Raw genomic sequence first — 13,386 nt, 5'->3', positions numbered from 1 at the left:
ATGTAGGGAGCACTCTAAAGAGTGAAAATTAGTATTAGAAATTCGTTATTTACCACCAAATACAGGTTGGTGATAAATAACGAATACCTTGCAAAAAGCAATATTTTGCAGATTTAAGAGAGCCATGTGGCAGACATACATGCCCTTAGGGCATGTATGTGCGCCACATGTGCACACATGCAAGATTCAGGGGTGCAACAGGGTGTCAATGTGACACCCTGCCACCCTTGAATATGCTCCCCCCATTACCGAATCGGTATTTACCGAATCGGTAATGAGGCATACCTTTCCATTGATTCCTATGGGCCTCCAGGCCCATAGGAATCAATGGGAAGGTATGCCTCATTACCGAATCGGTAAATACCGATTCATGATTACCGAATTTTTCCGATTCGGTAAACTTTACCGAATCATTACCTACATCACATTTACCGATTCATAAATACCGAATCGGTAAAATTCGGTATTTATGAATCGGTAAATGAGAGGCTACCTACATATGGCCCCAAGTCTTATATCTTGAAGAATGCTTCCATAATCTTCATCACTTGCCTGTTGCATATTCTTAATAAATTCTTTATATTCAAAATATGACCAATGTTGACATTTCCAATACTTCCAAAAGATTTCCTGGTGTCTTCATGCATAATTGTTTTAAAAACTGGTTGCCCTTTTACAGGAGTAAGTTGCAGTAGATCGCTGAAAACTATCACATGTTTTCATCCAAATACCACATTGTATTCTGTTTTTAAAATTTGTTGCATTCTTAAATACACAAAGGCAAGCATTAAGTTTGAGACCATGCTCACCTCATCTATAATCAGAAGTTTTATTTTCTTTAGTACTCTTGAAACTTCATAACAAGCTTCTCCAGATAGGCTTGTGATATTCCAACTTGTTTTCATGTTCAACAAGTAACATTAGTAAATGATGTAAGGTAATCCCTTTAATGCTGTGTGCTGCTAACCCAGTTGGAGCGGTTACAACACAAGATAAATGTGATTCAGTGGTTTTCTGTAAATAACTGGTCAAAACTTTAATTAAGAAACTTTTTCCTGTACCAGTTTAACCACTGATATACATTTGAATAGGTTTAAAAGATGTGCAGTTGCATTCTTTTTTTTCATGAAGTAAACCATGGTCGATCTGTTGTGTCACTTGCTGAGATATTTCTCGCTGTTCAATATTTAGGAGAGATTGAGGCTTTGAAATTCCGTGTTACCATTGCTAATTGCTGTCAGTTACCTTGCCTGTATTTTCTGTCCACTTACCCGCATTTAAAATCTTGAAGGGAACCAATTGTCCCTTACACTGCATTTTGCGCATTGCACCCTCTTTCTTTGAAATATTTGGCTTAAAATAATCGTTTTTAAAATAAAGGAACAAATATCTGCTGCTACTGACATTTTATTTGTCTTTTACTGTGCTTAGTTGGGCTCTGTTCTTTAGGCTGTTCTGCGCCGGTTGTCCCTCTTCAGTTTTGCTGAGTACACAGACCTAGCGCCATTTTTGTTAGCGCTCTAGTTTTTGTAGCCTGCATCTGCTATTTAAACTCTGCAGATGCAAGCGCGCTCACTTAGGAGAGATTGAGGCTTTGAAATTCTGTGTTACCATTGCTAATTGCTGTCAGTTACCTTGCCTGTATTTTCTGTCCACTTATCCGCATTTAAAATCTTGAAGGGAACCGGTTGTCCCTTACAGTGCATTTTGCACATTGCACCCTCTTTCTTTTAAATATTTGGCTTAAAATAATCGTTTTTAAAATAAAGGAACAAATATCTGCTGCTACTGACATTTTATTTGTCTTTCACTGTGCTTAGTTGGGCTCTGTTCTTTAGGCTCTTCTGCGCCGGTTGTCCCTCTTCAGTTTTGCTGAGGACACAGACCTAGCGCCATTTTTGTTAGCGCTCTAGTTTTTGTAGCCTGCATCTGCTATTTAAACTCTGCAGATGCAAGCGCGCAGCGCGCGCGCAGCCGGCACGCCATTGGCGCGGCGGAGGCGCGCCAGAGGCGGGCCCGTCTGCACCCGTCCTCGCCCGGCCGGGCCAAGGGGCCAGACCCCTTAGTCTTTTGAAGCTCTACTCGACTGTAGAATTAATGGCACTTGACACAGGGAGTCACACCCTCGAAAGGCACATTTTAAAGAGATTACATCGGGAAAATCTTCTACAGGAAAACAAGGCGGACCTTTTGTTGGCCTCTACGCGCCCGGGCCACGACATTGTAGTCTCAAATAAATCACTGGACTAAAAATAATACTCCTCAACACCCGTTCACTCCAGAAACATCATCTGGAAGTTTTTTCCCTCCTCCAGGAGAGTGATATAGATGTACTCACCCTTACGGAGACCTGGCTACATGACTCCTCCATATAATTGCGGCACTGCCTGAGAACTTTGATGCTCTCTGGCATAATAGGACAGGGGATTTAAGAGGAGGAGGGGTGGCCCTCCTCTTCAAAAAACACCTAACGGTAACTAAGGTGTTGGCCGAAAATATCGAGGGCGCTGACTTACTGGGAATTAAGGTTACTTTTAAAAACTCGTGTGTTCTATTAATGGTAACCTACCGCCCCCCACAGACTTCCCCTAAGTTTATTGACTTTTTTTTGGAAGTCGTTTCAGACTTATGCTCTAGGTATAAACGTTGTCTACTGGTAGGTGATTTCAATTTCCAGTGGGATAAGTCACAAAAAGTGCCCGCTGCCAGCCAGCTAGAAGCGGTATTACAATCCTTTAATCTTGTCAATTAGTTGATAAACCTACCCATATTAAAGGCCATATTTTAGATCTCGTCTGGACCTCACAGCCACTGGCAGTTTTAACCAGTATTAGCCCCTGTGCCTGGTCGGACCATTCAATAGTTATCTGTTGGGTTCCGATCGAGAGCCCATTCCTTCAGCATCCGCCGGTATGGAAGTGGATACGAGACTGGAAAAAAATAGAGACAGCGCAGTTAATGGCACTCCTCACCTGTTCCACTTCTAACACCACTGGCGGTAGCTTAGATCAAGTCTATGATCTCTTTAAGGCCACCCTTTGTAAAGCCTTTGACCAATTGGCGACAGAGCGGAAGATCAAAGGAAGAGACAGAGGCCAGGGGGCACCTTGGTTCAATGAAGCGCTTAGAGTGAGTAAGCAGAATCTTCGTCAGGCTGAGAAACGATGGCGAAAAAACTATGATCCTTTTCAACTTGTCTCATATAAAAAGCTATTGACCTCATATAAACACGCGATCCTCGTAAGGAAGGCGGAGTTTTATGAGAATAGGATTTCAGAGGCTCTTAACAAACAGAAGGAAACGTTTAGAATCTTGAAAGAGCTGAGCCAAAAAATGACACGTATATCCCAAGACGCCCCCAGTGATTGTAACGCTTGCCAATTGTTCTTTCTTCGTAAAGTTAAGGACATCCTCTTAGAGATCGAAGAGACTGATCTCGGTCGAAGCTCCCTGATGCCGGTTAGAGTTCAGTCACTCCCAGCTCCGCTGGGTGTTCAACTCAAATCCCTTGTCTTGATGCCCTAGCCTTAAAACATTTGGTAAACAGGGTAAAATCGGGGTCTCCGGCAGACCCTTGCTCCCCGGATATCTTTTGTATGGCTATCACGGGCATGGAGAAACAGACTCTCTGTCTCCTAAATTCCTCGCTGGAAACGGGTTATGTACCAGCTGACCTAAAAGAAGCCAGGGTTACACCTTTGTTGAAAAAGATGGGAGAGGATGTGACTGACCTGAAAAACTACAGGCCGATTTCTCAGCTCCCCTTTGTATCAAAGCTTTTGGAACAACATGTCCTCAAAACTCTTTCAACATTTTTAGAGGACCATAAGCTGCTCCAGGTCAGACAGGCGGGCTTTAGAGCCCATCACAGCACAGAGCTGGTGATGCTGTCTGTCCTGGATGAGCTGAGAATTGCTGCCGATAGGAAAACATTGAATCCCCTGATTTTACTTGATCTATCAGCGGCATTCGATACGGTTAGCCACAAAATGTTACTGACCCGTCTTACGGATGCAGGTATTAAGGGACTAGCATACCAATGGCTGGAGTCCTTTCTGTTGGGGCGTACCCAGCGGGTCCAACTGGGCACACAGATATCAGACAAGGGCTCTCTGACCTGCGGAGTCCCTCAGGGTTCTGCTTTGTCCCCTCTCCTTTTCAATCTATACCTCCAACCACTGGTGGAGAGCCTGGCACACATGGATTGTCAAGTTATTAACTACGCCGACGATACACAACTTTTGGTACAACTTGATAACTCGAGACTAGCTCAGGAAAGAGTTCAGAATATATTACGGTTTACCGTAAAGTGGATGTCGGCCAACTCGCTTAAGATCAATCCCGACAAGACAGAGGTCCTGACTGTCCCCCCAAAAAACAGCCCGTGGTGTGAACTTTTTTGGCCACGGGAGCTGGGGTCTGCCCCTTCCCCAGTCCCTGTGGTGAAAAGTTTAGGTATTAAAATAGACTCTGATCTCACCATGGCTAGGCAAGTTACATCAGTTGTGGGGACATGCATTGGCCTCCTGAGGCAATTACGTAAACTTGTGCCCCTCCTGTCTACGACCTCATTGCAGATGATTGTGTCTGCTACCATTATTTCAAGGCTGGATTATGGCAACGCCTTGTACATTGGCCTGCCATTAAACTTGAGCAGGAAATTGCAGGTGGTGCAGAATGATGCAGCCCGTCTGATTTTTGGCCTGCCCAGAAGGGCGCATGCCTCTGACCTCCTTACCAAACTGCACTGGCTGCCGATGAAGCAAAGAGCCATCTTCAAAGGCCTCTGCATCACTCATAAAGCCCTATACGGCAAGGCACCTGCATACACTAAGGAGCGCTTTCAAATATATACCCCGAGACGTATTCTGCGGTCCTCGGAGGCGGGTCTTTTAGTCCCCCCTCGGTTTAAACTCACCTCCAAGGGGGGCAGGGCTTGTTCGACTCTTCTTCCACATCTCTGGAATAACCTGCCGGAACACCTGCGCAAGGAGCCCGTTCTTTTGAAATTCAGGAAACTTCTTAAAACTACCGTGTTTAGAGAGTCATTAGAATAACACCTCACTTTTTCTTATGTTATTGCACGGTACTAGGACGCTATCTTCCTCTCCAAAGCGCGAAGAGACCAGTTGGTGAATCAGCACTATATAAAAGTCCTTTAACATAACATAACATTTATGCTCTTCCAAATTTCCTAAGTCCATAATATCATGTTGAGCTTGATGCATTTCTGTTTCCACTTCACTCATGGCAATTGCTGCTTCATTTTCAAGAATTGGTTGTCCTAGTGGATCTTGACTCAGTGGAGCAGAACTTTGACTATCTTGAGAACTGTCACTAGCAATCTCAGCTGCAATACTAGCTTTCTGTTCAATTTCTTCATTCAACATTTAGAGATAATTTGGAAAAACTGTGCATTCAAGGCTATCTTTACATGCATTAAAACAATCTTCATAGCACTGAAAATCTCCAAGTAATTCCAGTTCAGTACGCCAAGGCTTGAAGAGTTCCAGAAGTGCTAAATAGTAAAGTTCCATTTTATCAAGAGTATCGCAACTCAGTTTCTTGTGATTAATCAGACTTCCTTTACTATGTTTCACCAAACATCCTTCTGAACCAATCATTGCATGTTTTTCTTCATTTATGTTCTCTGTATTATTTCTCTTAAAACTGTAATATTGCAGCACTTCATAGAGACATATGTTTTTAAGATGGGGACTTCTATTTGCATAGTACATATCCAACATGTTTGTTTTAACAATATCTGTGATTTCTGGTTTATTTAATGCTAAATATTCGATTTCTTGTATAGAATTAAGTACTCGATTTTGTGTTGCAGCAAGACCTAGACTAATCCAAATGATTCCTCTTGACTTTGAATATAAATTTGCAGTGGACAACCAATCCGAACATTCGTAGGATCCAATCTCTCGATGGGACAGCATCTTCAAACTAAAGCTGTACAATTTCTTACAAACAGTCTTCTCTTGGGAAATTTATTCCCACATTTCTTTCAACTCCATCGTTTCAGATTTTGTTATGTATGACATTACATACCGAGCAACAGCAACGGAATTATCCGCAACATACTGGATATCCATATTAGCATTCCACATCGACAAAATAACTGGATTATAATCATTAATATACTTTGATTCTTCACTTCTTTTTAAATTGTAAGTATTTTTGAGAGATTTTCTAGTGATAGTATGCCTCACTGCTGATATGAAACTGTTGACTCTTCCTTTGGATATTACTGGACGTGGAAATTCAAAATGACATTTGGTATAAAACTTTTCCTTTGACTATTATTTCCGTCAACAGTATTTGCCACATCGATGAATTTGAAACCATAAAACTTGTTGCCTTAAGGTGTTTTCTTCTCTTGTTTTTGGTATAGCACATGTAACATAGTCTTCAATAAAATATAAAACAGTCTCATCCGAATCAGTTCCAAATTTGGGTGCATCCTTGATCCATAAAGCATATGTATATGAGGAGCACCTCTAGCTTGATACTCCTTTCTCCAAAAGAAATCAAACACTTCTCCAAGAGGAGAATTGTTTTTATTGAAGATAAAAGACATCATAGCTTGAAATCTATAATTAAAATATCTGCACACATTTACAGGATCCAAGGAACACAGTTCTCCAGGTGTCTTGAATTCAATGTTTTTAATATTTGAATTTGCTTCTCGAAGAAATTCAAGTAAATCGTCCCATGCGTATTCAGCACAGCTTAGCGTAATAAACCACGTAGGAATTCCTAAGTTCCTTAACATACATTTAAGTTCTCCATGATGACGATACCAATACTCATTAGTACCACGTTGACACGCCATCAAATTAATCAATTGAGATTCTAAATGATCATCTCTCTGATGTACTTTGTCCTTGAGTTCCTTTGCAGAAACATTTTTAAGATGAACTCCTGTTTTTAATATGTGGTTGACTGCATATGAAATATATATATGGGATACATTGTCAAAATCTTGGATCATCTGAGTCAATCTTGCTGTGCGATATTCTGATGAGGGAATCTGTACTGGTCGTTCGTCATATCGTCCACCTTTTCCAGTGGGAAAGAGCTGAGGAAAACAACGAGCTTCCAAACTTTTTTCCCAAACACTCATGAGAGTCCCCTTCTCTTTCTTCATTTGGAATAATTAAATAGTATTCCCAATCACTTCCTTTGAATGTAAAGGATGTACACTATCATGTTCATACATTTCTTCACTTTTGGACATGTCCACTTTTTTAATTTGGCCACTTGAAATTTTACTATCATCTCCTAAAACTATTTCTTCTTCTTCCACATACACATTGTTGTAGTAATCATTGTTTTTTATGAGGTATAACGTATCCTTTTGCACTTTGCTCACATCTACTAATTCTTGCTATATTTTCCAACTCTTCGTAGGAACACCATTAACTAGAATAACTACAGGTTTAGTTTTCTCTTTCTCTACACCAATAGTTTTAATGTTTTTCTTTAAATCTAAAGGTAAATACACAACTCTTCCTTTTAATCCTCTTTGTAAATCTGTGGGAGGCTACTTACCTGTTTTAGGCTCCATACGAACAATAGCCTGAAATGGGAGCACAGATTGAATCAGAATGGACTCATAAGTATTTTAATCTACCAGCTCTGGAGGAATACCTACCAACTCTAGGTTATTATGTACAGCTTTAGCTGGCATTTTGTTATCCTCTAATTTGGTAAAACTATATTTACAAATACGTTGATCACTACCCAAATCAAAGCAATCTTCTACCAACGGATAAGTTGCAAATTCCTTTCACTTATCATTGTTTTCTTTTTCACTTTTTAAAAACAGATCAACATTCCTAGATTGATTTTTATAGTGAGTTCGTCGACAACAAATACAAACATAATTTGGTCTTTCACAACAAATAACCTTAAACTTCGTCATTTCTTCTTCAAACTTCTCAGTACTACTATCTTCCATGTCTTCTTCAACACCTACTTCTATCAATGTCTCACTTTCTCTACACTCTTGTTTAGGACCAAAGTAACGAAACTCTATTTCATCACAAACTTTTTTTACATCTGATACTGACTCATGAAAAAGAGCACTATTTAAATCACCTAAAATTATTGATGGACTTTTTGCGTAGTACAATCTTCTTACTAACTTCCGCATTTGAGAGTGATGTACTGCTAACATTCTCAAATGATGAAAAACACTTTTACGCACTTTTCTGGAAAGGCAAGCCAGAGAATGACCTTGCAAACCAGTATTTTTTCTCACTTTGCAAGGATCTAGTCCTTGCAGCATCTTAATCTTTTGTTTAACACTTTTCTTACTGTATGCTCGTAAGAAATTTCGTAAAATATCAATAGACTCCTGTCATGCACTACAATTACTACTACAATCCCAAGTACACACTGGGGCTTTAGTACGTCTCCCTAGAAGTTCATCAGCTATCACTTCTTCTACATTTCTAGGAACCATCTTTTCTTTTTCAATTGCACAACCATTCTTCACTTTATGAGCACGACCACTGGTATCATCTGTGTGAACTAATGTATTGGTTTGAACATAGCTCTCTTCATTAAAAAAAGGCTCTGAACCTGAAGTGTGCTTCCATTCACCCCACAAAATATCACAAAAGTTAGTTCTGTTAATTAGTCTCATTTTTTAACTTTTCTCTTTCATTAAATGCATTGGTTTATATAATGAACGCATTCTGTTTAAAACTAAAATGAACAATTTCCTTTTTAATTCAAAAGCCTTTTCAACAATAGTTTCAATCTGTTTTTCTTTTGATAAAATCTGTTTTTCTTTTGATAAAATTCTGATCTTTTTTTATATTTCTTCTCATCTTTTAATACATTTTGTACTACTCTATTGTGAAACATTTGTTTCCTTATTTCATCAAATTGATTCTTTCTTCTTTTACCATAGATTGTTTTTTCAGAACGTGATTTGGCATTAATTTGTCCTTTTTTCAATTCATTCTCCTTGAGGTATTCTTTCTACTTTCTACATTGTGCAAACTGTTTCTAGTCCTTGAAAGTCTTTTAATAAACTCTTTTGTTCTCTTACGGCAAGACTTTTCTTTTTTCCCACGTGTTGTACTTCATCTAATTCTTGCTGTTGTCTTTTCTTTAAATAATATTCTTTCTTTTCTTGTTTCCTCTTTGCTGTTTTCTTGGTCATGGTAAGTCTTTTTTAATGATGATGAAGAATATCTGAAAAGCAAAATATATATATAATATTATTAATATAACTATAGAAATATACCATTCTATTACTAAACAAACACGTTCTAGAAAAAACAAATTAAATGCTTTGTTTTGAAATCACATTGGGTACTACCTGGATAATTGGAGGAGTGAATGAGTAGTGTTTAGGTGTTTGGAGGACTGCATGGGTAGGATTGTAGCAGTGCATGCCTACTGCCTGGGTCATTGAATGAGTACATGGGTAGTGGCTGGATGATTAGACTACTGCAAGGAGAGTGCATGGTGAATTTATAAGTGCTTGGGTTTTGATGCAGTCATTGGATAAGGACATGGGACTGGCTGGGTGGTTGGAGGAGTGCATAGGTAGTAACAGGGGTAGTGACACGGCAATGCCTGGACTGCATGGGTAGTGCTCAGGGGATTGTAGCAGTACATGGTTACTGCCTGGGTCATTGCATGAGTACATGGGTAGTGACTGGATGATTAGAGTACTGCAAGCAGGGTACATGGTGAATTTATAAGTGCTTGGGTTTTGGCGCAGTGATTGGATGAGGGTATGGGGCTAGCTGGGTGATTGCAGGAGTGCGTAGGTAGTGACAGGGAGATTACTGGACTGCATAGGTAGTGCTCAGGGGATTGTAGCAGTGCATCAGTTAGTGCCTGGGTCATTACATGAGTGCATGGGTAGTGACTGGATGATTAGAGTACTGCAAGGAGAGTGCACGGTGAATTTATAAGTGCTTCGGTTTTGGCACAGTGATTAGATAGGGACATGGGAGTGGCTGGGTGATTGGAAGAGTGCACAGGGAGTGACATATATTGCTGGACTACATGGGTAGTGCTCAAGGGATTGTAGCAGTGCATCAGTTAGTGTCTGGGTCATTGAATGAGTACATTGGTAGTGACTGGATGATTAGAGTACTGCAAGGTGAGTGCATGGACAATTTATAAGTGCTTGGGTTTTGGCGCAGTGATTGGATAAGGACATGGGAGTGCCTGGGTGATTGGAGGAGTGCGTAGGTAGTAACAGGGGTAGTGACACGGCAATGACTGGACTGCATGGGTAGTGCTCAGGGGATTGTAGACGTGCATGGTTACTGCCTGGGTAATTGCATGAGTACATGGGTAGTGACTGGATGATTAGAGTACTGCAAGCAAAGTGCATGGTGATTTTATAAGTGCTTGGGTTTTGGCGCAGTGATTGGATAAGGACATGGGACTGGCGGGATGATTGGAAAGTGTGCAGGGAGTGACAGGGGGATTACTGGACTGCGTAGGTAGTGCTCAAGGGATTGTAGCAGTGCATGAGTTAGTGTCTGGATCATTGCATGAGTACATGGGTAGTGACTGGATGATTACAGTACTGCAAAGAGAGTACATGGTGAATTTATAAGTGCTTGGGTTTTGGTGCAGTGATTGCATTAGGACATGGGGCTGGCTGGGTGATTGGAAGAGTGTACAGGGAGTGACAGGGGGATTGCTGGAGTGCATAGGTAGTGCTCAAGGGGATTTTAGCAGTGTATGAGTTAGTGCCTGGGTCATTGCATGAGTACATGGGTAGTGACTGAATGATTAGAGTACTGCAAGGAGAGTGCATGGTGAATTTATAAGTGCTTGGGTTTTGGCGCAGTGATTGGATAAGGACATGGGACTAACTGGGTGATTGCAGGAGTGCGTAGTTAGTGACAGGGGGATTACTAGACTGCATAGGTAGTGCTCAGGGGATTGTAGCAGTGCATCAGTTAGTGCCTGGGTCATTACATGAGTACATGGGTAGTGACTGGATGATTAGAGTACTGCAAGGATAGTGCATGGTGAATTTATAAGTGCTTCTGTTTTGACACAGTGATTAGATAAGGACATAGGAGTGAATGGGTGATTGGAAGAGTGCACAGGGAGCAAAAGACGTATTGCTGGACTACATGGGTAGTGCTCAAGGGATTGTAGCAGTGCATCAGTTAGTGCCTGGGTCATTGCATGAGTACATGGGTAGTGCTTGGATACTAACTGGGTGATAGCAGAATATGGAATGAGTCAATTATTACTCATGTAGTTTAAAATCACATATTCACTACCTTTGCACTTCTGTAATCGGTCCGGCACCTCTCAATAGTTCACTAAGCATACATACAACTGTATAAATACAATCTGAACACATAGATAAGTCATTACATACTATCTAGTTAAGTAGATAAGTACAACATGCCAGAAAGGGTAATATGTGGTGGTTTAGTATTGAGTTACATCTTGACCATTCAATCTACAAATATGCGACATCATTAAACTATACCTCTCAACAGACTTAAGAAAGAAGGGCAATTAACAACACCTTAAATGAGCGTTTTTAAAACCACACTTTTATTTTACATCTTCTGCTTTGTATCTAAAATAATGTGGCATCATTCAACTATAGCTTTGCTTAGACTACAAAAGGAAGCCAAATTAACAGCACCTTATTTCACCATTCTATCTTTAAATATCTGGCATCATTTAACTTTACTTTCTGTACAAACTAATAACAGAAGCATAATTAATAACACCTTATATGATCATCTTTCAAACAGCACAGTTGTGCTGCATCTTTACCAAAGTATCTATAATAATGCAGTATCATTCAACTATACCTTTGTAGAGAGAAGAAAAAAGAAGGATAATAAACTACACCTTATATGAACATCTTTCGGTCTACACATTTGTACTGCATCTTCAACCAACGTTCTAAAAATATGCGGCATCATTCAGCTATACCTTTGAACAGACTTAAAAAACAAGCTTAATTAATTACATCAGTTATCATCTTTAAAAATACACATATTACTGTGGAGACTGTTTTTTAAACAATATTCAAGTACAATGAAACTAATTCCAATATACATCTCTACATTTAATAATATATTTCAAACAACACAGTTTTAGAACAATGTCAAATCTTTTTTAAATAAACCTCAAAAATGTATAACTCACCTTGCAAATAAATGTGTTGAATGAAAAATCTCACACACTCAGGCAGGATTTTCTTTTACACACAGTCAATATAAATCACCAGACTCTGCAAGGCGAAACCAGTAATGGCAAGGTTTCCCTCTCTTTTTCCATACAAATACACATAAGCAACAAATAACATTGCTTCCCAGAGATTTTCAAATTGTAAAACACATTTCCATTGGTCACAGATAATAACCCTTATCAACTGACTTCTTCACCCCTTCTGCTTAATGCCAGTTGCCATAGCAACAGGTCATGCAACATTCAACTTAACTGACAGGTCACAAGTTCACCATATTTTCAAGTTCACCACACAATGTTGCAAATGGAAACAGCAGGTGTGGTTGGCTTTGCAGAACATGATGACCTTATCCTTTCTACTGTACTTTTCAAACATTTTTTACTTACCAATAAGAAACTTGATTTTTAAACAAAGTAAAATGCACCCTATTTTTGAATGTAAAATGTTCTTAAACAGCCAATCAATTATCCTCTTTATTAAAAACAGCATCTCTCCACCATTTTAGATACCTCTCATTCTACCAACTGACTACCTCAGCTACAGACATCTTTTGATTACCTACAGACATCCCTTCAAAATGCTTTCTATGTGGATTGTTGGGCACAGCTATGTATTCTTGTGCAAAAGGTATGCTGAACACAGAGGTATTGACAAAGACCTACCATTGCAAAATGTAGACATTAAATGGATTGGACAGAGAGGATTAAAGTGGCACCAATTGATGACTTTGGTTGAAACCTTTTTGCATCTCCAACCCCCTGACCTCATGAGTGTGCACTGTGGTGGCCATGGCCTAGGCACATTGACTGGGGTAGGTCTGGAATTGCTAATGAAGGACACCTCTGCAGAATTGATGTTGCTTTTCCCCAAAACTGTCTTTGTATACTCTAACATATGCCAAAGACAGAAATGGAAGTGGTCCAATCAATTTTGTTCTCAGATTGAGAAAGCTATACAAAATGTCAATAAAGCTGTTTCTGCACACCTCAGAGACCATAGGATGGGCTCCATCTATAACAACAATCTTCGTTTCAATATGGATGGCATCTACAGAAGTGATGGAGTACACTTCACTGATCAAGGTAACAGTTTCTCAACAACCTGAAACTCTGCATCCACACTTACATGTAGCTACAACAATCTCCCAATGAAAACAAGGGCTCTTTTTA

The sequence above is a fragment of the Triturus cristatus genome, chromosome 2_1, assembly GCF_964204655.1.
Source record: "Triturus cristatus chromosome 2_1, aTriCri1.1, whole genome shotgun sequence".
In the NCBI taxonomy this organism is placed as follows: domain Eukaryota; kingdom Metazoa; phylum Chordata; class Amphibia; order Caudata; family Salamandridae; genus Triturus; species Triturus cristatus.
The sequence above is the reverse complement of the archived record's forward strand: the minus strand, read 5'-3'. Positions refer to the sequence as shown.